The sequence below is a fragment of the Rhyacophila brunnea genome, unplaced genomic scaffold, assembly GCF_057557595.1.
Source record: "Rhyacophila brunnea isolate RB1 unplaced genomic scaffold, BYU_Rbru_1.0 scaffold_51, whole genome shotgun sequence".
NCBI lineage: Eukaryota > Metazoa > Arthropoda > Insecta > Trichoptera > Rhyacophilidae > Rhyacophila > Rhyacophila brunnea.
In genome coordinates this window covers 2,883,412-2,905,638 of record NW_028233182.1, presented here as the reverse complement: position 1 = coordinate 2,905,638, position 22,227 = coordinate 2,883,412, and positions in this window count along the sequence as shown.

The window sequence follows — 22,227 nt, the reverse complement described above, 5'->3', positions numbered from 1 at the left end:
ACCAATGATTTACAAATTGATATATGAGTCGATTTGGAGGATTAAAGGCATCAAAACCTTTCAATTTGATTATGAATCAGTGCTATAGAGGATTGAAAACTTTTTATAATTTATTATATTGATATAATATATTACATCACTCTCTAGGTTTCCTTGATGGTGTTCATCATTGTTTAAACCATTTCAAATTAAGAGTTTATTGAATAATAATAATAAATCTAGAAATACTGGTAGCATGAATGACTTAAAGCGTTTTAAAAGCTAAATATTAGAGATTAAAAATTAGTATTTTTTCAAGATAATATATTTCTCCTGCAAAATATGATGTTTTCTTTTCCCATGCATTAAACTGAACATCAAAGGTTTCCGATCAACTCGAAAATCACCTGTTTTTTAATAGCTTACCTTAATAGATAAAAAAATACCGATAGTTATATTAATTACTCTTAAATGATATTTTCAAATTCCAATATCATTCTCTGCCTCTTAGCTAATCGTATTAACTAAAATATTCTAATGTATTTTTTGAAACAGATGTATGATTGATATTTTTAACTGATATTCGTTTCTTGCTTCTGTGGCAAAAACCTTGAGTTCTCACTGAGTATTTAGACAATGATGGTACCTTAATTCAGATGAAGATGTTTTTTTAATTCCAAATATAACAAATGTTTGTAAAATTCGAATAGGGGTTTTGGTGTAAATATAAATATAAAAAAATGAGCTTATCATGTACAATATTCAGTGAATATAAACCAGGATCAATGAATATACACCCTATTTAAAATACTGAAATCCATTTAAATCAATACAACCTGTTTTTATAACAGAATTTATTTACCTGTTAATATTTGTTTTTAATATCGTGTTTTTATTAGGTATTATATTTATATCTATATATGCTTTCGAAAAATTGCCCTTAGAAATAATTTATATATATTGTCTCGAACCCGAGCCGTCATTAATCAAAAGTGCAAGACAAAAATTATTACATATGTTATAACTTGGGACGATGTGGTAACAAAATATCATAAAAGATACCTGGAAGAACTCGAAGTAACTAAATAGATTGAGGCTTATATGCAAACTTTGGTATTGTGAAAAACCTACCGAACTAATAGATTTTGAACGGAGGAGACGTATTAAGAAGAAGACTACAGAAAGGAGGAAATGGCCGAAAGTATAAATACGTTGTGCGCACGAGAGATCAAGCAAGCTGTGCTTAAGAACAAAACTAAAATTATCATCATAAATTTATCCCTAAAATAACTAAATTTATAATGTTATAATAATATTTGACATCATATTTTAGCTTGGACTATATTTTTAAAAACATCAAGTAGGGTTTCTAATATTCACCTTATTTAACAAAATTAATACTTCGTTTTATACCATGCATGCATAGAGAATCTGGATTTTTGGTGGTCGTCATAATTTCTTATTTTAAAAAAAATTATAAGATTATATTACATGCATTAATGTACCGCAAAATTTTGGCTTTGTTTAATCAATTTTTTTATCTTTGTTTGCTAGTGTAATATCAAAAAGTATCTTTTATATTTGATTGCTTGTGGAATATTTGATTATCAAAGTCGTTTTCTTTATATGCAAGATAAATAATCAAACTTATAAGTTTCATATTCTTTAATTTTTTGACATAAATTATCTGAAATTATAAACAAAATCTAAATTGTCTTTAATCAGAATTTTCATTCACAATAAGAGCAATTTATCTATTATTTTTGCTTCTTATTCGCATTTATTTTCCCAAGAAGATAACTTTTTGTTTTAAAAATTCCAATAAAGTTATAAAAAAATTCTTAAGTTGGTGTATACAAACAGAGACTGGAAATTGAAATCATAAGCAATTTAAATCAGAATTATTGCATTTAAAAGGATTTTTTATGATTATTAATCAGTGTAGAATGTGTTTCTAAACATTTTAACTATTTGTTAAAATATTTTAATTAAAATAAATGGATTTATTCTTAAACATTTACAGAAAAAATTTTAATTGTAAAATGGAAATTTGTTTTAATGTAAATAATTGAATATATAGCATATTTATGCCTGCTGGCAGTTTTATATCATTGGATCCTGCTGTTATATTTAATTCCAAATATACTGTATACATATTAAAATTATGTTCAAAACAGGCATATTTTCCTTAAATACCTTGAACAACATTATGTCCATTTACACAAGAATTCAATAAATTGGTGAGAAAGTAGTTTTAAGGGTTTGTAGGTTTTTTTATATACGGGGCATATATATTGAATTACCATAAAAATGAATTACCACAAAAATTATTATAAAACGAGGGGGTGGGCATGTGTATTTACTAGAAATTACAGAACATAAATTTTTTTTTTATACAATTAAATTATTTTATTTGGAGTATAAGACAGCGTATTTCAAAGGCTCTATTTTTATCATAAATGTGTCTGTTTTTAAATCGCTAAGCGTTGTCCTCCCCTTTTCAGATGTGATATTTTATTTACGAACCCCATTCTTCTCTATTAGTTATAGTTTTAATGACCCTAGAAAAAACTTTTTATGTTTTCATCAGAATTTAATCCGAAAACCCCCAAATTTTTCTTTTTTTTTGAAAATTGTTTATAATAAACTCTGCATATGGTGCGTTTATGTTTTATTTTAAATGTTGTAAAAAAAAGCTATCTACTTAGAATTTTTGAATTTTGCTATTATAACTGTCTAGCAATTCTCATACTTATAATTCACTTCTTTAAATTGAATTTAGCTTTATATGACTTAATGCCAGATATAAATGTTCTTGTAAGCCATAAAATGTTAATTATTAAAATTTTCATTGAATTTAATTGTTGATTTTCAGAACATTCTTTTAATGAATTTTAATATATTATGATTCATAAATATACATAAACAAATAAATAAAATGGAATTCAAAAAAAATATTGGATATGTTCTTATAGTCTGTGCTCTAACAAATCTTGTTATAGCATGCTCGATTTCGCAAAAATTCATATATCAATATGTATTTTTTATAATAATCTCAAGCGTTGTTCTTATTGGTGAAATTTCAGATTTCTTGAACAAAAAGCTGGATTTCTTTAAAAAACGGGAAAATAGAGAGGTGCATCATATTCTCGAGGCTTTTAATGTAATTTCAAAAATGTTTTTTATTGTAGGTTTCTTTATTTTACTTACGAATGTTTTCGTTATGCAGACAGGTAGAACACCATGTACACACTGTAGTGAAGTCACAACTACTTCAATTGTTGCTGCTAGTATATATCTTGCATTTTACTTTGTATTTTTCTGGCTCTCAATGTCAACAAGCTTTAAAGACTTGATATTGTAGATGCATAAGAATTTAGTAAAATTGTTTTTCGCTGACTCTATTTATTGGTATTATTACAGTAAGCTTAAATAAAAATAACATAATGAACAATTCGTATTTCTATATTTTTACTTTTGGAAAGTTTATATAAAATTTATTGTTGAAGATGTATTTACTAATTTTATTATAAAAAAGAAAATTGATCTGAACCCAATCTATAAAATAAATATTCAGGGATGGGCATATAAATTTTAAATCATGTATAGTTATTATTTTCAAGACAGCATTTATTATATTTAAAACCTTATTATCGAATGTAATTAACTATGTTAAAAATTTAGGATACGAAGCAAGAAATTTCAAAATATGGTCCCCATAAGAAACCAGACCCATAATTTTCATGATAAAATCATACAAATAGATTTCTTTTGAAGAAAAACCTATTTGAAATATATTTATAATCGAAAAAAGAACTGGGCATATAGAGTATAAATTTTATATATAAAATTCTAAATTTAAGCATTGTTCTCAGGGTAAGTTGTAATTATAATTTTTTACATCAAAATCCCCTTCATGATTTTATTATTTCGGTTGATTATGTAAATACACTTTCATATTGAAATAAACCTTCAATCTTATTTTTAAATATATTTATTATCTATATTGTCTTTCTATCTTCATGATTTTAAGCCGTTTAGTCGCTCTTTAAAATAAATATTTATTTTCAAAAAAATAATGCCATTAATTTGGATTTATTTTTCGCTTAGCTTAAGGGTATTTGCAGTATATTTTTGGGTATATACAATCTTATAATATGATCATAAGGTTTAAAATTTTAATATAATCATTTTAGCAAAATAATTACATTTCTTATCTTTATAATTAGAGAATCTAAGTCAAAATAAATTTATAATAAGGCTTTTATGGTTTACAATAAGCTTTAAAACCTTTCATGCGTTTCTATTGCATTATTTTCGAATTAAAATCCATAAAAGAAGGTAATTATGGTGAGAAAAGTTATCAAATAAGAAAATATTAGCACAATCTAATAAATTAGTCAAAACTATATAACCGTTTTAACCATATGACACATTATTTTTATGTTTATTATTAAAGTTTTTATTATGGGTGGATTAAGGTTTATGAAAATTGTTAATATAAAAATAACTCTATTGTATATCGTAATCATCTTATTCTCGCATTTTACATTTGAAAACAAAGTTAGTTGGAAAATCAGAATATCAAATATTATCTAAAATATAGTAATTCACGGATAGAAAAAACATAAACATAACCAGAGCAAAATGCGACTATGAAAATTTACATATAAAATAGACAAAAAATTAAATATCGTTTTTTTTTCATTTTTTAGTTCGGAGCTTTGGTTAAATGAACCTAATTGTTAATTATTGTATTATATTAACTTCAAAAAAAAACAATTAGTAATATTGTTGTTATGTATTAATAGAATCATAATATATTTAAATATAAAAGGCGTGGCTTTAATGCATTGAATCTATTTTTTTACTGCGAAAATGCAGTTTTGAAATTTTACTGCGTTGATTAATCGAAAAAAATAATAAAACTTATAAATACATTTATTTATAATACAAGAAGATGTGCTTTTTTTGCTACATTGTATCATATATTATAAATAATATGTGGTAGACATTCATATATCACATGGGAAAGCCGTATATCCTATTCCGATGTATGATTTTTTATCAAGAAATTCTGTAGCTCATAAAACACATTAATATAGCTGAATTTATAAATTATTGGCTGATGATAAATATTAATAATATAAAAAACATTTACGCCAAGATTTTATGGGTTTCCAAGAAAGAGTAATTAAAATACAGTCATGTTTCTATAGCATATATTTCATCGATGTAAATCCTTTTCAATTAATCATATTATATCGGTCGCATATAAGGAGCAATTTGCCAATGAATTTTTTTATGATATAAGCTTCTTTTGCACAAATTTTCAGTTACATCTAGTTTAGTATGTTTTTTTGATTATTAATTTCTTGCAAAGAAAAATAATTTTTATCTAGAGTATTATATTGAAAGTGGTTTTTAATTAAAGATATTAAGACGAAAAAGACTTATCAGTGTTATTTTTATAGCACATGTGTATGTGTATTAAACCCGGTTTATAAATACTTTATTTTTAAACAGATTCAGGTTTAATATAAACCAATTGTGTTTAATATTTTATTATATTATAAAAATTTTGTCTGTATACAATTTTCTTTAATAAAACATGGGTTTAAAACCAAATTACAATAGATTTAGAAGAGTTTTGGCTAATAGAATGTTGTTTTTTTTTGAAAAAAGCATGTAACAATACCACCTTTGTTTTAAAGGGCATTAACACATCATTCTTTGAAATAATAACATATAGATTATTTTTTAAATGTTATACAATATTAAGCTTCATCTTACTTTTCTGGAAAATATTTTTAATTATGCTGAGTTGTGGAAAAAATATCAATCTAGTGTAAAGCTATAATTTATAGATAGAAACATCAAAATATATCATATTTAAAATATAATATTAATATATAATTCCTACTTAAGCGGATCTAAGTTAATATTTTGCGAAGATGGTATTTTTTTGTGGATAAACAATTTTCATACAAAAGGGTTAGCATATAAAAAATTTAATAGGATAATATTCGAATATATATATGTCTAAATAAATTTAAACATATAATTTTCCTTAAAATTGCTAATATTTTTTTTTATATTTTATTTATCAGTTTAGATATGTCTATTTTTAATTAAATGTCAATCAGAATGTACGATAAATCTGAATTGAGAAAGAATAGATAATAGATTTTCAATTTTTGCATTTATATGCTGTACTACTGAAAAGGAATTAAAATTTAATTTTTTACGAAGTAGCTTCATCAAACTCTGGTTAAATTTATGTTAAAATAGCGACATTAAAGCGAAATAACATTAAATGTTAAAATCATAGTATTTTATTCTTTTTTAAAAAAATTATGCATCAAACGTCCTCTAATATTAATTAAATATATGAAACAAAATAAAAGTTATTAAAAATTTAAAAAGGTAAAATAATATATATTCGCTTTAACTTATTACCATAAAAAAAGTTCTTGGTTTCCTCCACAGTTAAAATATACTTTGCACGCATATTTATAACTGTATCGCAGAAAATGATTATAAATATTTTTCGTTCTATAAGTAAATCCCGATTTCGAATTAAAAACCGAGAGCAAACATTAGATTTTCAGTTCATATTTTCGTTTAAATAATAAGCCTACCATAATATTAAAAAATCTTTAATTATTAAATAAGAAATATTAGTTGAAAGAATCTTGAAACGTGCAAAAAAACCAAAATATACTGACTATATTCCCTTTTGAATATTTTCTTAAAATCTATAAAGAAATTACTCATGAACTATACATCTGTTTAGAGTAATTATTAAATTACCGCCAAGATTTTTTCAAATTTCTATATATTAACTATAAATCCACCAAAGGATCATTAAAAATCATCCCCTTTTCATGATGAATGCGATAGATATAGCAGTTATAAAAATTTTAAAGAAAAATAAAGATAAAGATAATATTTTAAAAGAAGCTGTTAACCATTACAAATCGAACAATACCCATATAAATGTAAAAATCTCAAGCTACATGTTACACTTATCACTTCAACATATAAAAACATCAACCGGAATGGGAACACATTACGAACTACTAAATTTATTACCACCATGCATTTTTCAAAAAGCATATCCAGGAATATTCGGGACATATTTTCTTGCATCTGACCACATTGAAAGAAATGTTTTAGATTCATGTATTTGTATTGTATTAAAGAACATGGTATCATTTCCAAACGATCTTCAAACAAGATTTCATGCTTTTTTTAACCGTAAAAGAAGAGATTTATACTTACCGAATACATTTTCTCTTATTGTACAAATTTTTGATGAAGAATTAACAGATATTTTTATATATAAATTGTTTTTAAATGATGTAAATGTTTTTGATTATGGTTTATTGAACAAGATTGTACAGAATAAGATTGACAAATATTTTGAACTAAAAAAAAAATTTCTAGATGATAGCACTAATAAAAGAAATTTGGTTTCAAAAAATAATTCACAGGATATTGAAAACTTTGATAAAAACAATGAGGATGAATTACGAAATATATTTGATTCCAAGTTAACGATTGAAAATGGACAAGCTGATTCGTATATAGAAATGGATAATGAGCTTAGTGATATAAAATTGCTTACTTTTAAGCTGATGAAACAAAAAAAGCTAGACCCCAAAGACCAAATTTTTATATTTCTACTAGAAATTAAGAGTAGTGAGGTTTTTGATTATCTCTACAGTTGTTCAATTAATTTAAACGAATACCTTCCTAGTATAATAAATAAATATGACTTAAGCACACACAGCTTTGAATGGTATTTAGAAAAAAGCCAATTCAATATAAATAGCTTGAAAATTAACGATAAAATAGATTTAGCAATTGATTATTTGAATGATTATGGGGGTAAAATAATCCATACTGTATTTTCAAGTCTCATTGAATGGGAATCGTTTCTTAAATCAAATGGTACAAAAATCGTCGAACAAATTTTTTTGGGTTATAATAACGAATCCGACCAAAATTTAATAACTTCCAAAAAATTAAATTCGATATATGCATTGGTTGAATTGGGGTTGGGCTCAAAGGTTGAGAATTACATAGATATTATAATAGGGGATATTTTTAAAAGGGAAATAAGCATGAATACTGTTGGAACACATCTTTCAATAGTTTTTGCAATGGTAAGTAAGAATTTTATAAAGCGCAAGAGTCTAAAAAGAATTTTCAAGGATTTACTTTATTTAGATAGCGAGGATTTAAGTGTGAGATGTGCTGTTTATGAAATATATTGCCATTTATTTGATTCCTATAAAAAGATGGATTTATATATAGAAGACGAAAGAAAAAAATTAGAAAACGAGGAAGCTAAAAAAGAACGTGAAATTTCTTTATGGAACTTGGAAAAAAACGTTGATAACGAAGATATAAAAAGGGATATTTACAAAAGATTCGAAGAGCTTGATAAATGTGGAGAACTAGATGTATACAAGAATAATAGTGAAATTTCCCTATCTTTTCAATCAATAAAGAAATTTAATAGGGTATCGAACATCGAAATACAAAAGTTTAATAAGAATAATTTACGGGTGCTAGCTGCAAAAGTCTGGAATGACTTGGATGATGAGAAAAATACTTTTGAGGTTTATTTTTCAATGAAACTTTTAACGAAAATAATCAAGAACACGGGAAATTTTTATGATAGAAGATTTCAACAAAGCCAAAATTTCATCAAATTACATAAAATGCATGATTTCATAGGATACAGGGAAACTGAAAAAAGACGATATAAAGAATATGTCGCCCTTATAACAGAAATTTCCTTAAATTTTGATTTGACCAAGAAGAGCTTTGAAATAATTTTCGGTTCATCTGTGGAATTATACAAGCTATTTAAAGAGGATATTGCCTTTTTATTCAAAACTCTTTATGATAGGGATAAATTCTATCTCTTTTACCTTGTATTTCACTCACCTAAATTTAAACAGATTATTGATGATGATATTTTATTGAGGCAAGAATTTATACCTTTGTACAAAATTAATAGCGTCAACTAGCCAATAAAAAATATTTATTTCATAAAATTAAAAATCATGATTAGAATGCGATGTAATACAAAATTAGTTTTAATTAAATACACCAAGCCAGCATCATTCTACTTATACAAAACTTCTTATTCGCTCGAATTCGCATATTAGAGGTCGGATCTCAATCTATAATCTTATTTTTTGTGTGAAATTTTAATTTATGTGTCTAACAGATTATCTACCAAGAATAAAAAAAAATTAAACGGTAAATGTAATTTGAATAAAAAAAATTAATACAACTAAGTTTTTAATTCTAGTTACGGTAACACACACAAAGTAAAATTATTAGCTTCTGGCAGACTCTTCAAATAATTCGTAAATAATGCAAACAGTCACTTAAAAAAAATTGAGTAGCCCGTCTCGGAAAAGTTTGTTCTTTATATAAGGATAAATGTATCATTATACTTATGGCAAATATTAAAGTTCATAAATCGAACCAAAATTCAGAGTTGCAGTTTAAACTTTTTTTATAGTTATTTTTTTCTAAAGACCCCGTTTCAAATGAAAATAAAAAAAATTCGTCTATCATAAGTGATTTTACAATTTTTCGCAATTAAGTGAAATGTTGATTTCGAAAATTCTAATTTGATAATTTCTAAATTAAAAAGAAACAATTTCTTGTTTTATAAATAATATAAATCTTATATTATAATTCATGTAGCGGTGACGCAGATGGTTTAGAAAAGCTTTAATAACTGACCTGAGTTCCAACCGCAACACACCCCGGATTCATATGAATTTACTCATAATAAGATATACCCGCAAGGGGGCGGTCTGTCGAAACTAGAAAGTAAAACCATAAAAAAATTGATAAGCCGAGAATAAATTATGAGGTTTATGTGACAGACGCCGAAAACGTACTTCGTACATTGAATAAAGCCTGGTCTGTTCAGCAAGGATATGGGTAATTGTAGGGTGGTAGCATAATTAACCCGCGACGAAAAGTAGAATCTCATCTACCCTTCATATCGACTACCGCTGGGTAAAACAGGCCTAATACACAAGGATACAACTGGTGACAGGAAATGAGAAGGAACACATGTGGGGTGCATAAATAACCAAAGGTTCCTAATAGTAATAAGCGGACCATCTAAAAAGAAGATATATATGGGAAAATAACTAACGTAAAAATCAATTAAATTTGTCTCTAATTTAAAAAATAAAAATATCTCTTCAGAAAATATAAATTATAAAAATAATATCTTTTTTTTGTTTTATCAAAACTAAAATTTCCTTTATAGATATATTTCTATATTATCATCCTATTAAAACACATAATACCTATTCTGAAGAAAAATTATGCTTTGAAAATTTTGTGTGTTTTATTCCCTTTTAAATTACGGTGTTATATCTATATCTGTGATCTAATTATAAAATCACATAAATATTATTCATTTATAGTGAAGTTGATTTTCCTTTCTATGAGATAGGTTCTGTTTTGTAATGTAAGTTTTTATCCAATAATGTTTTTGACACATATCTGATATTTGGGATAGTTATCACAAAATATAAATATATAAAAGGCTTAATTTTTAAGCACTACAATAAAAATTATCCTAAAATTAGAAATGATATCTAAATTACTATAAAATAGAAATATATATTTGAAAACCAAACCTTTAAAACTTACCCTATTGCTTTCAGTGTTTGCTAAAGATGGTTTTTCTTCGTATTCTGCCATGAATTTTATTCTCACCTCGTTCTGTTTTTCATATATTTCCACAATGAATTTTCTATAGTTTATCGCTTACAATAAAAAAACCCAGGACATATAGGTATTTTGTGGGCCGCTTGCGGTGATTCATATTATTATTCTAGTTATCCAGCTTTTACAAGGGTTTTTTTGTGGGAAGTTTAACGCAAATTAGAAAATAATTCACATTTTTAAACTATTATGTTTCATTTAAAAGTCTCGGCTCATTTAATTATACAAAAATTAAATATTTTCTGATTTTATCTTATAGCTATTTATAGTTTTTTTTAAAAATGTCATACTTTTGTGAAGTTTTCTGTAATACATTTATGTGAATTCATGTAATTTATAAATCCGCTATTTCTTATTAATATATATATAAAAAATCCGGAATTTTTTAATATAATTGGATTATTCTATTAATATCGTTACCCTTGAAAATCGGGGTATTCAACCGTATTTAACAGCTACTATATCTCGTTATCATGTTCTTTTAACTGTTGGATTTTTAAAGAAGCATTTTTAATTTTATTGTGAGATAGAAACCATTGTTTTGTTTAATTTATTACTTTCTTATCCCTATTTCATTGATATGAACGTATGAAAGTTTAGTTGAAAATATTTTTATAAATTAAATCAGTTTTGGTGATCAAATTATTTATTCTTAGAGATTATCATTATAAACCACAGAGACTATAAATTACATTTTTTTGTATTTCTTTATTAAAATTGCCTATTTTTCAAAAATTAACAAAAAATCTTGAAATATGGGAAGCAAACAAAAATATAAATTCAATGTAATAAAAATGATATTCAATGATTTAAGTCATTTAAAAACACAAGGTTATTAAATTCCTAAAATAAACTATAAAGCTTAGAAAGTTTCCTTATTTTAAAACTATGAAATTTAACGGACCTCAATATGCTTTGAATACAACAAGTGGAAATATCGTTCCTAATATCATTTTATTTTGTATTTTAGTTAGTAGTGAGGTAAGATGAGTATTAGTATATATGAAATAATCGCTAAAACCCATTATATCCTTTAAAATTATAGGTAATGGCATGGGTCTTTTTATCCGTACACATGATGAGATTCACCAAAAGTATACAATATAGTTCACATTCTGGAAATGCCACGATTCTAATCCAGACTGAGCAACTGAAAATAAAATGTAGTTATATAGTCTTATGCTAAAAAAAACACTTTACTCAACATAAAATAGTTTATAGGTTATATTTAAAGATTTTTATCTAATTTTTTCCTGTAAAATATGAATGTATATGGCCATTTGTCGCACTTGAGTATTTTATTGCAGGTATTCGAAAAATTCCTCAACTTTCGTTTAAAAAAAATTAATGAAAACACAAATACCTTTATATATTTTAATTTTTAAATTATTTTATTGTATTTTTGTTATTTATAGAAGTAATTTAATTCAAATTTTCGCGCTTTGTAATTGGGATTTTGTTTTTAAGCACAAGATAGAAAGATTAAAAAAAAATCACATCATCTAAAATGTAGATAGATTGATCTGCATTATTTTCGCTTCATAATACTTTCGTTGTTCTAGATTAATTTCGGATATTAAAAATATCAAAAAAAGATAAAATTTCTAGGTAGTGGTATATTTATTAGCATGTTAATACCACATAGTCACAATAAAAACCATATATTGACAACATTTACACCACCATAATTATAACAAAAACAAAAAAAGTTCACCTAAAATTCAAATATTAATTTTTCTAATACATGCATGTTTTTATATGGCCCAATTAATACATGAATTCGTATCTTGAGTGAATAATTTATAAAATAAAATTAATGTGTTAATACCGAATCCAACTTCCTTTTATAATCATATTTTAATTTTTTATCTTTTAATGATTTGGCTGATATTGCTTCCGAATAATACGTGTATATATACAGTATAAATTTAATATAACATAATTCCTGTCTATGTTGACAAATATTTTCTTCAAAATTCGACAGAACTTGTATTTCCCACATTGATCATACCTTTTCTACTATATCTATTATTCACCAATAATTTTACGTATGAATAAAAAAATTACAGTTATTTTTTCTAATTATCTGAATATAGGTACGTTTGTATTATCTATCACGTTTAATGGTGGCGTTACTTATAAATATAAGAAAAATAGAGAATTTGTATCGACTATATTATAGTTTTTAAAATCCGATATTAAGCTGAAATTTGCAGTATCAATAATTTAAGCAAATTGATGACCAAAAAATTAAACCAACAAGCATGTGCTAGATATATTCATTAAGAAATTTATTTTCATTCAAAAGCTCGGAAAAATTTAGGAATAAAAACAAAGACGACATCTAATTTGGAAATGGACAAGAATTTTTTGTCAAGTATTTAGAAAGCATCAGGAAATAAAAGTTTTTATTCGCTATTTATCAGTTTAATTTTTTTTGGAAATCAATATTACTTTATAAAGATTTAAAATTTATTTGTAATTATTTGCTATTTTAGCATAAAACTTTAGTCAATATTTTATATCGCTAATAATTCATGAGGAAGTTGTCACAAAACGATTTAACTTTTGGGATTAGACTCTAAATCTTCATATAGCAAAAAGACTGTTTATTAATTAACACATTCATAAATTTAATGCTATGGTTTCGATGAAATATCTCATATCACATAGATACAGTATTAATAAATTTATATTGCTAATTATTGGAATATAATATATATATATATGCTCGTGTTGCAACTAAAATGGGGATATTTTATGTTAAATTAAGGGAAAGTCAAATTCGAAAAACATATTTAGATTTGGTAAAGAATAATATTAAAAATTTCATTTTATGCTTCTTAACCAAAAAATAAACATTTAACATCCTTTTGTTTATAATATAATCTGATTATGGAATGCCTCGAGTTTTTAAAACGTTATTATTGCATTTTCAGGTGTTGTTGATGCTTTGATTATATATATAATATTTTCTTTATCAAAAAAATCTTTATTTACTCATTATTTCAATTGAATGTAATTTATACTTGTTTTCTTTCTATATACCTTAGATCAAATTTATTAGAAGAATCGATATTTAGACTAATTTTTGCGCAATAAAAATGTAAAACTTGTGTTTTTTTAAAATATTATTTAAATGTCTATAAAAACCAATGGTTCTATATTATTTTTGCCTATTGTTATGAATATCACCATTTATAAGGCTTAAGTATTTTTTTAGCTCAAAAATATCGATTATAATGATCTAACCAAAATATTAAAATATACGCGGTCTTTTAAATATACAAAAAATCTTTCTTTTACAATCACAAATAGTTTTTTAATACAGAATTTCACATCGTGATATTTTTGAACATAAACAAATAAAGATTGGAAAAATCGAATATAAAACATAGGGCATAAACACCCATTTAACATTAAATAAATCGCTCTAAATGTTTTATTTTTGATCACCAGAAGCTTTTTTCTACCAGTATATCCTGCAAAATTTTAAGCAACGACTTGAATGAAATCAAAATTAAAACATATTTTAGGATAAAAACTATAATAGTATGTAATTATATAATCCTAAAAAAGTTACTAGGTTTCATTTAATTTTAAATATGCCATTTTAGAGAAGAAAAAGACTATATAATTTACCAAAATTGTTGTGTTTATATTTAATTTAAAATTTTATGACACTTTTAGATGTTTTTTAGATGTCTATTATCATTGAATAACTTTTTGAATGTGATTTTACTATTTTAAAAATTGTATTAAACAAACATTTTCGTGATTATATGCTATATATAGGGTTACTGTCGATAATTACCTTCTTCATCATTTACAAAATAGTTTCTTTTTTATTATTGATCTAAAAACGAAAAAAATTATTTTAATATAGCTATTCAAATTCTACATTTTGAAGTTTTTTTATTATTTTTTATTAAAAGACTCAATAACATAGCTATTTATGATTCTGAAATTTATTTATTTTTCGTAATTTGAGATAATATTTCGCATAAATAGTGACCATACGAGCTTTATTTAATAAAAAAAAAATGTTTTTGAATACCGATATCATCTAAATAAAAATATGATCGATATAATTATTTTAGATAGTGTGATTTATAATATAAAATTGAATATTGCCTTTTAATATTATTCAGATAAAATTTCAATAAGATAATGTTTCAGCCAGATACAATTTATCATATTCAATGCGGTCTATAATTTAAGTTTGGAATGAAATTATATTGCATATTTTTGTGATAATTTATTTTTTAATTGCGATATAAAAATATAAAATTAAAAAACCATATTTTATATAAGGATTAGATGACATATAGTATTTTTTTGTATAATTAATAATACCAAAAAATTTAATTGGAACAGTTTTGAAACATAGCTTCTTTTATGTACTTATCTTTCCATAAAAAAAGTCAAATAAATTTTATTTTTCAATATTATGATCTTTTTTAATTTTATCTTTTTTTTAAAATATTCACTTAATGTGATTTCTATGCGACGCAATTAGGTATAACAAAATTTGGTAGAAAGAGGGGTCTAGATAATAGGAAAGGATTTTTGATTACCCCATAGTTCATGAACATACTATCCCTTAATTTTAGTATTAGAGATATAATCCATTTATTATCGTGATAGACAATTTTTTAATTTACAGATATAAATACTTCAATTGGTTTACGACATAAAGCTGTAATTTAAATAATTATACCATTGGTTTCTTTCACTTTCTTAGACGAGACAAAAAAAATTAAAATAAAGCGATTGGTTTTAGAAAAAAATGCTAACCAATTATCAATGTATGTAAAATTTAAATTTTTGAAAATATTTAATTTATCTGTATAAATTCATCATTTTAATCGTTCGATAAATTTTTATTGGTGATCACAATTTTTGTTTGTGTCATTTTATATTGATTCCACGATCTTTTATCAATACAAAAAGTGCCATTGGTTACATGCGTTTTAAAAGAAATACCAAGCCAGCCTATCTAAATCCGAATCCAACAATATTTAGAAAATGCACGAAGATAAACGAAAACAAGAAAATGAAGATTCTTTACAAAATTTCGTGAGCGGTGATAACTATAGTATACAACAAAATACCTCTCATGATAAAAAGAGTCATTTAAATAGAAATATAAACGAAAATGGATGCCAACATTATAATCGTTCATGTATGATCGTAGCTGAATGCTGTAAACGCACATATCCATGCCGCATTTGCCACGATGACAATGAAGAGCATAGAATCGATCGCCATAGTACGATTGAGATGCTTTGTTTATTTTGTGGAACGATTCAAAACATCGCGCAGCACTGTAAAAAATGTAATGAAACAATGGGGAAATATTTTTGTGGGAAATGCAAATTTTGGTCGGATCAAGAAGAGGGGGTTTTTCACTGTGATAAATGTGGGTTCTGTAGATCTGGGATTTTAGATGTTACTGTTTATCATTGCGATGTATGCAATGCGTGTATGGATATAAAACTGAAGAACAATCATGTTCATATAGAGAATAACTTAAAGAGTGATTGTCCGATTTGTGCCGAATACATGTACACTAGCATTAAAGATGTTGTTATGTTGAAATGTGGACATGCAATGCACATGGAATGTTTTGATTATTATTTAGTAAGAAATTATCAGTGTCCGATTTGTCAGAAATCAGCCGGTGATACAGATACTTACAACAAAAAAATAGATGAAATTATAAAAAACACGTCTAAATTAAATCAAAAGGAATATAAGAACTGGGTATGTGAAGTAAACTGTTATGATTGTAGAAGGAAGAGCATAACTGATTACACATTTATGTTCAATAAATGCGAGCTTTGTGATTCTTATAACACAAGACTGGGCGATGTACAAAAACCGAAAAAGGAATAGACAAATAAATTTTTATATCAAATAAATAGTTTTTGATTTGATGTGTTGAATAAACTTTAAAGCTTAGAATTAAGTTGTTTACAAAACATTTCAGGGGAAATCTCACGTTGTTTCAAATTTACCTGTTGTAAAATAGACGATGATAGATTGAATAAACTCACTTAATTTTTACTAAATATATTATAAATTTCCAAATACCTTCACCTTTTTAAAATAGAATCGTGAAGTAGGTGCCCGATATATGACTCTAAATTTTTACTTGATAAAGATATCAAATATATATTAATTTATAATTTATTGTAAGATGATGCTGAGTTGAATCATCGGAATTTTTATAAAAATGATATACATAATCATCTGTTCTATAAATCAATTTAAAAGGATGCTTGATCATAAAGTTGAATAAAAATATCATATCAATTTAATATTTAAATGCGCTTATAGGGTGCTTTAATCTTTCTACTCTAATCTAGATGAGGAAAAATTCTTCCACTCTGTAAAGCTTTCCATATTTATGGTCCTAATAATTTAATTCTTTTCACAACCTTAATTTATACATCATCTTTTTTCAAAACCCAAATATTGAACTGTCTTCATCAACTCATATTTACACCCATTATGGTGTTAGCCTCTTCACGGACCACTCCCCAATAAATCATCCTCTTTCAGGACGTATTAATTCAAGTGTCTTCCTCAATTCCAATTAAAATCTCTTTCGGTCTCGTCTACTTCACAAAAATCATCGATGTATCTTCCTCTTCGTGATTTTTTAATTCAAGTGTCTTCCTCAATTCCAATTAAAATCTCTTTCGGTTTCGTCTACTTCACAAAAATCATCGATGTATCTTCTTCTTTCGTGATTTCTTCATTCAAGTGTCTTTCTAAACCTATATTTATACTTCTTATGATCAAATACTCTTCACAACCTTCTTCTATACATCTTCTCGTTTCAAGACACATTAATTCAGCTGTGCTCCTCAATCCTTTTGTTGAAGGGTATGCCCTCGCTTCAGTTAGCATTTATAATTTCTTAATATAATATTTGTAGTATTATGGCCTATGGTATTATTCAGATCCATATGATCGCTTTTTACAGCTTATTATATCAAAAGGCTCGATATTATCTTGCACGATGCAAAATACTTATGATTATAATGAAACCGGAGTTATTATGATTAAAATATGCATTATTTTGTCGTTTTAAAGATTCAATAGGATCCCAAATAAGATCTCGAGAATCACAAAAAAATCTAAAACTGTTCCTTGTATTTCAATAATAATTTATTTAAAGAATTTTTCACCATTATGTATTTTATCTATTATAGCTTAGTACCTCTTTTTAAGATTTAAATCATGAGCTAAAGATTTTAAAATAAAATTTTTGATTTTGAAAAGACCAATTATATAAAAGAAGTGTTTGTAAAAAATATAATTAATTTCAAAAAGTGTATTTTATAGAACAGATTAAAAATATTTCGATATAAAAATTAAATTATAAATTAAAATAAAAAAAAATATTCTTAGTTTGCAAGCTGTCATCAATAAATTTTGGCTTAAAGGATAGATATATAATATAAATATTAAGAACTAAAAAATTCAAGTGTTGCTAATTGCAAATATAAATTAAAAACTAAATGCTGGAATAAATATGTTATGAATTTTTTCGGAGATAGAAAAAATTTCTTGATTGTGGTAGATTTTTATAGTGTGTTTTTTCAAACATATCTGTGTACCAAAAATAAGAAAGGTTCAAGTGGTACTGAAATTTACGCCCCTAAGATTAGTACCGCTCGTTTTTACTATAATAGATTTATTTTTGTGCAAAAATAGTTTAATATTTTTTTAAATGAACGAGTTGTGTTTTTTTTTTCTATTTTAGAAGCAGAAAATCGACTTTTAACTCTTTGTACTATATTTTGCATAAAATAAGTTTTGTTTTAGCCTTAATATTTTCTAGAAATTGTTTTTTTTACAAAAAGTTGTATTTTAAATAGAATTATGATGTGAATATCCTTTTATTTCACAGTGTGTTCTACCGCTTTTAATTGCGCGCTGTAGAGCCCTTGCCATTTTAAATTTATTTATTACCGCAAGAAAAAGAATAATTCATAATTTATACATAAAAAAATTTATTTTTGCTTTACATTTTCTTCATTTTTGTATATATTTATATAAGAAAATAAATATATTTAAAATATTATATGAAAAGTTGCCTTTTTTTGTATTTTAGTCATTTTTATAATTATATTTATCGTCACAAGCAAAAAGAAATTTCATAATTCATATAAGAAAGGTTTCTTGCATTTTATCATTTTAATTAATTTTGTTAATTTTTTTATGGATGTTTAGGCATCTGTAATCTCACTTATCAGAAAATATCGTGGATTTTGATGTAGAATGAAAAAGCCCTTAAAATTATAAACACATTTTTAAGATTTGACTAAGATTTTTTATATTTAAACTAGTATTCTCTGTCTTTTTTTCATTCCTCATATTTTTTTTGCTGGATAATCATAAAAATAACGGTGGTACATACATTTTTCATGAAAAATTTAGGTTTTATATATTTTATGACGTTCGATAATTTTTTATGTAAATTTATTCACGAGTTAGTTTATGGTGTTTATAATAAAAAAGAAGATACTGCCAAAAAAAATTTAAATACAGTTTTTTATCTTGAGGATTTTTGAATATATGTTTTTAGATAGATATTTAATTTTAACTGGACTCACGTATTTTTATTTTTGACATTATTTCGATGATTTGGAATCTCCGGTCAATGTAAGAAACTTATATGAATATCAAAAATGTAATAGATGGTGGGAGTAACACTATATTATCATTTGAAATATTCTGTAATATCAATTTGAATTACTGTTTATTTTAACCATATTTATAACAAAATTAAATTTATGAAATGAGGTGTTGACAGACGATGTTAAAATATTTTTACAATTTTAAACCATATTTTTTTCTTTCCTAGATTATTTCATTTTTTTTGTCAAAATTATATCTGTTCAAATAAATTTATAGTTTTTAAAACTTTTATATAATGATGCAAGTTCATGACAAAAGAGATTACAATTTCATGTGATTTAAATGGATAATAATTTTAAATGTGTGTAAATTTATGGAGTTATGTAAGTGATTTCCCTGTCTTATCATCTTTAGATTCGATAAATATATAATATTTAAATAAACCGAAATTTTAGTGTTAACAAAGTAATTTTTAAAATTTATTGCGAACGGGAATTGTAATATTTTAGAGTAGTTTTAGATGATGTTTTTGGTTGATGATCATGATAAGTATCTGATTATAACGTAGTGATGCTAATGATTTTAGAGTGTATGTTAACGTTGATAGATTATGTGATGTGTTATATGATAGCACCAAAGAAAAAGTAAACTCCAAATAGATAATTACATGAAAGAGACATTATTAAAAACCAAGATTAATTTAGATCTCTGTGTGTAAATATATCGATTAAGAATCTCAGCTGATTTTCACGGTAATAAAAATTCAAACCCGATTATATAGTGCGATGAAAGATGGTATTTTATAACTTTGAATGTGAAACTAGATATTTGACTTGAAATTAATAAAAGTATAAAAATCATAAATTGAATGATGTGTTTAACACATATATTTTTATTAAAAAATACAAGAATCGCGAAAAAAAAATATTATCATCATTTAAATTTTCGGTGAAATCTATAAAAGATGAGGATTATTTATTCTTCGTTTATCTATTGATTTTACTGATTTCTAGAGGAAATTCTTTTACGATAAAAAAATAATTATTTGTCTATCATTTTATTTTAAACGATTAATAGTTCGCGAATTATTATTTTCTAGATATTTTGTGCATAAAGTATTTTAACCAAAACTATTTTATTTAAATTGTAAATGTTTTAGTTTTATTTCATTATTCGAGTCTTAAAATTTTTGGAGTCAAATATTCAATACTAAAAATTATTAATCTTCCTCGTATAAAATAATTTACGCAATTGCAGCCTTTTAAATCCTCAATTTACAAAACTAAATAGTTTCTATATAATATGTTTTATTTTATCTGAATTATTGATTATTTTTATAATCTGAACACTGATCTTTTATTAAATTCCACCTTTCTAATGTCCCATAATTACTAAAATTTTATGTATAAACTAATACAGTAATGATTTTTTATGCTAAACTAATGATAATACATTTCAGGTTTACAGTACTTTGATTTGAAAAATATTTTGATATATTTATAAAGCTTACAAGAATTACCCGATCTATTTATATCAGTTTAAATCCACAGCAGGTCAATAATCAAGGTTTTTTTTGTTTAATATGAGGAGTTTTATAAATTAAAGTGGCCAATATGTTGAATAAATATATAACTGAATTCTAGCTCTAAAAAAATTCAATTATCCCCTGCTCCAAATTATATTTTTTAGAGCCTTTTAATAGTTTTTTTCTTCTGTATAGTGGTATAATTTTTTTACAATGCACATTAATATAAATTGTAAATATTTTTCTTTTACATACTTTTATTTAAAATACATAAAACCAGAATTATGGGCATTTCAAGACAAAAAAATAAACTTGTAAGGTATATGATGATATTTTAGTTCTATAAAAAAATAATCCAAATACGATCTAACTCTATGAGTATATGTTTTATAAATAAAACTTCATTTTCATTGGATATAAACACTATAAATTACAATTAAAATTATTTTGCGCTTATATTATTTCTTTAAAAATAGCATTCATCGTCTAAAAAAGGAATTTGCTATAAATAAATCTGTCGAGTCAAGAAAAATTCGTACATACAATTACTTCTCTTTCAAATTATAATTATCAATAGAATATAATAGTTAGGGGAATAAAAACCCAAACCTATGTACAAATAATTATTTTGAACATTAATAAAACGAAAGAAATCACAAATCGAATTTTGTCAAACTTTAAAGTTTTTTTTTTATAATTTAATTTATATTCTTTGCAAGATTATAAGATTGAATACCACAAGAGCTTATTAATTTTTTATTTATGTTATTTTATACAATATTTTTATTATATATGACTTAAAGGATTAGAGAATTTTTTATTTATGGGCTAAATTTATGGTTATAATTTTAGTTTTTGTTCTCGAGCACCACTTGCTTGATTCTCTGTGCGCACAGCATATTTATACTTTCGGTTATCGTTTCCGCTTCGTAGTCTTCTTCAATACCTCTCCTCCTTTCGAGACCTATCAATTAAAAGGTTTTTCACAATCCCAAGGTTTTTATATATTACTCGACCAGGTTCGTGACATCTAGTTCCTTCAGGTGCCTTTTATGATATCGTGTCACCACACCGTCCCATGTTACTACATATGGGATCTTTCTTGTCTTGCACTTGTTTATTAATGACAGCTCAAATGCTAGCAGATCATATTTTCACAATTTTTTTTACCAAGGAATTAGATAATTTTTTATTTATGGGCTAAATTTATAGTTATAATTTTATTTTTGTTCTGACTTAAAGTATTATTCATATGAAAAAATATTATTTATTGAAAATACAAACATATC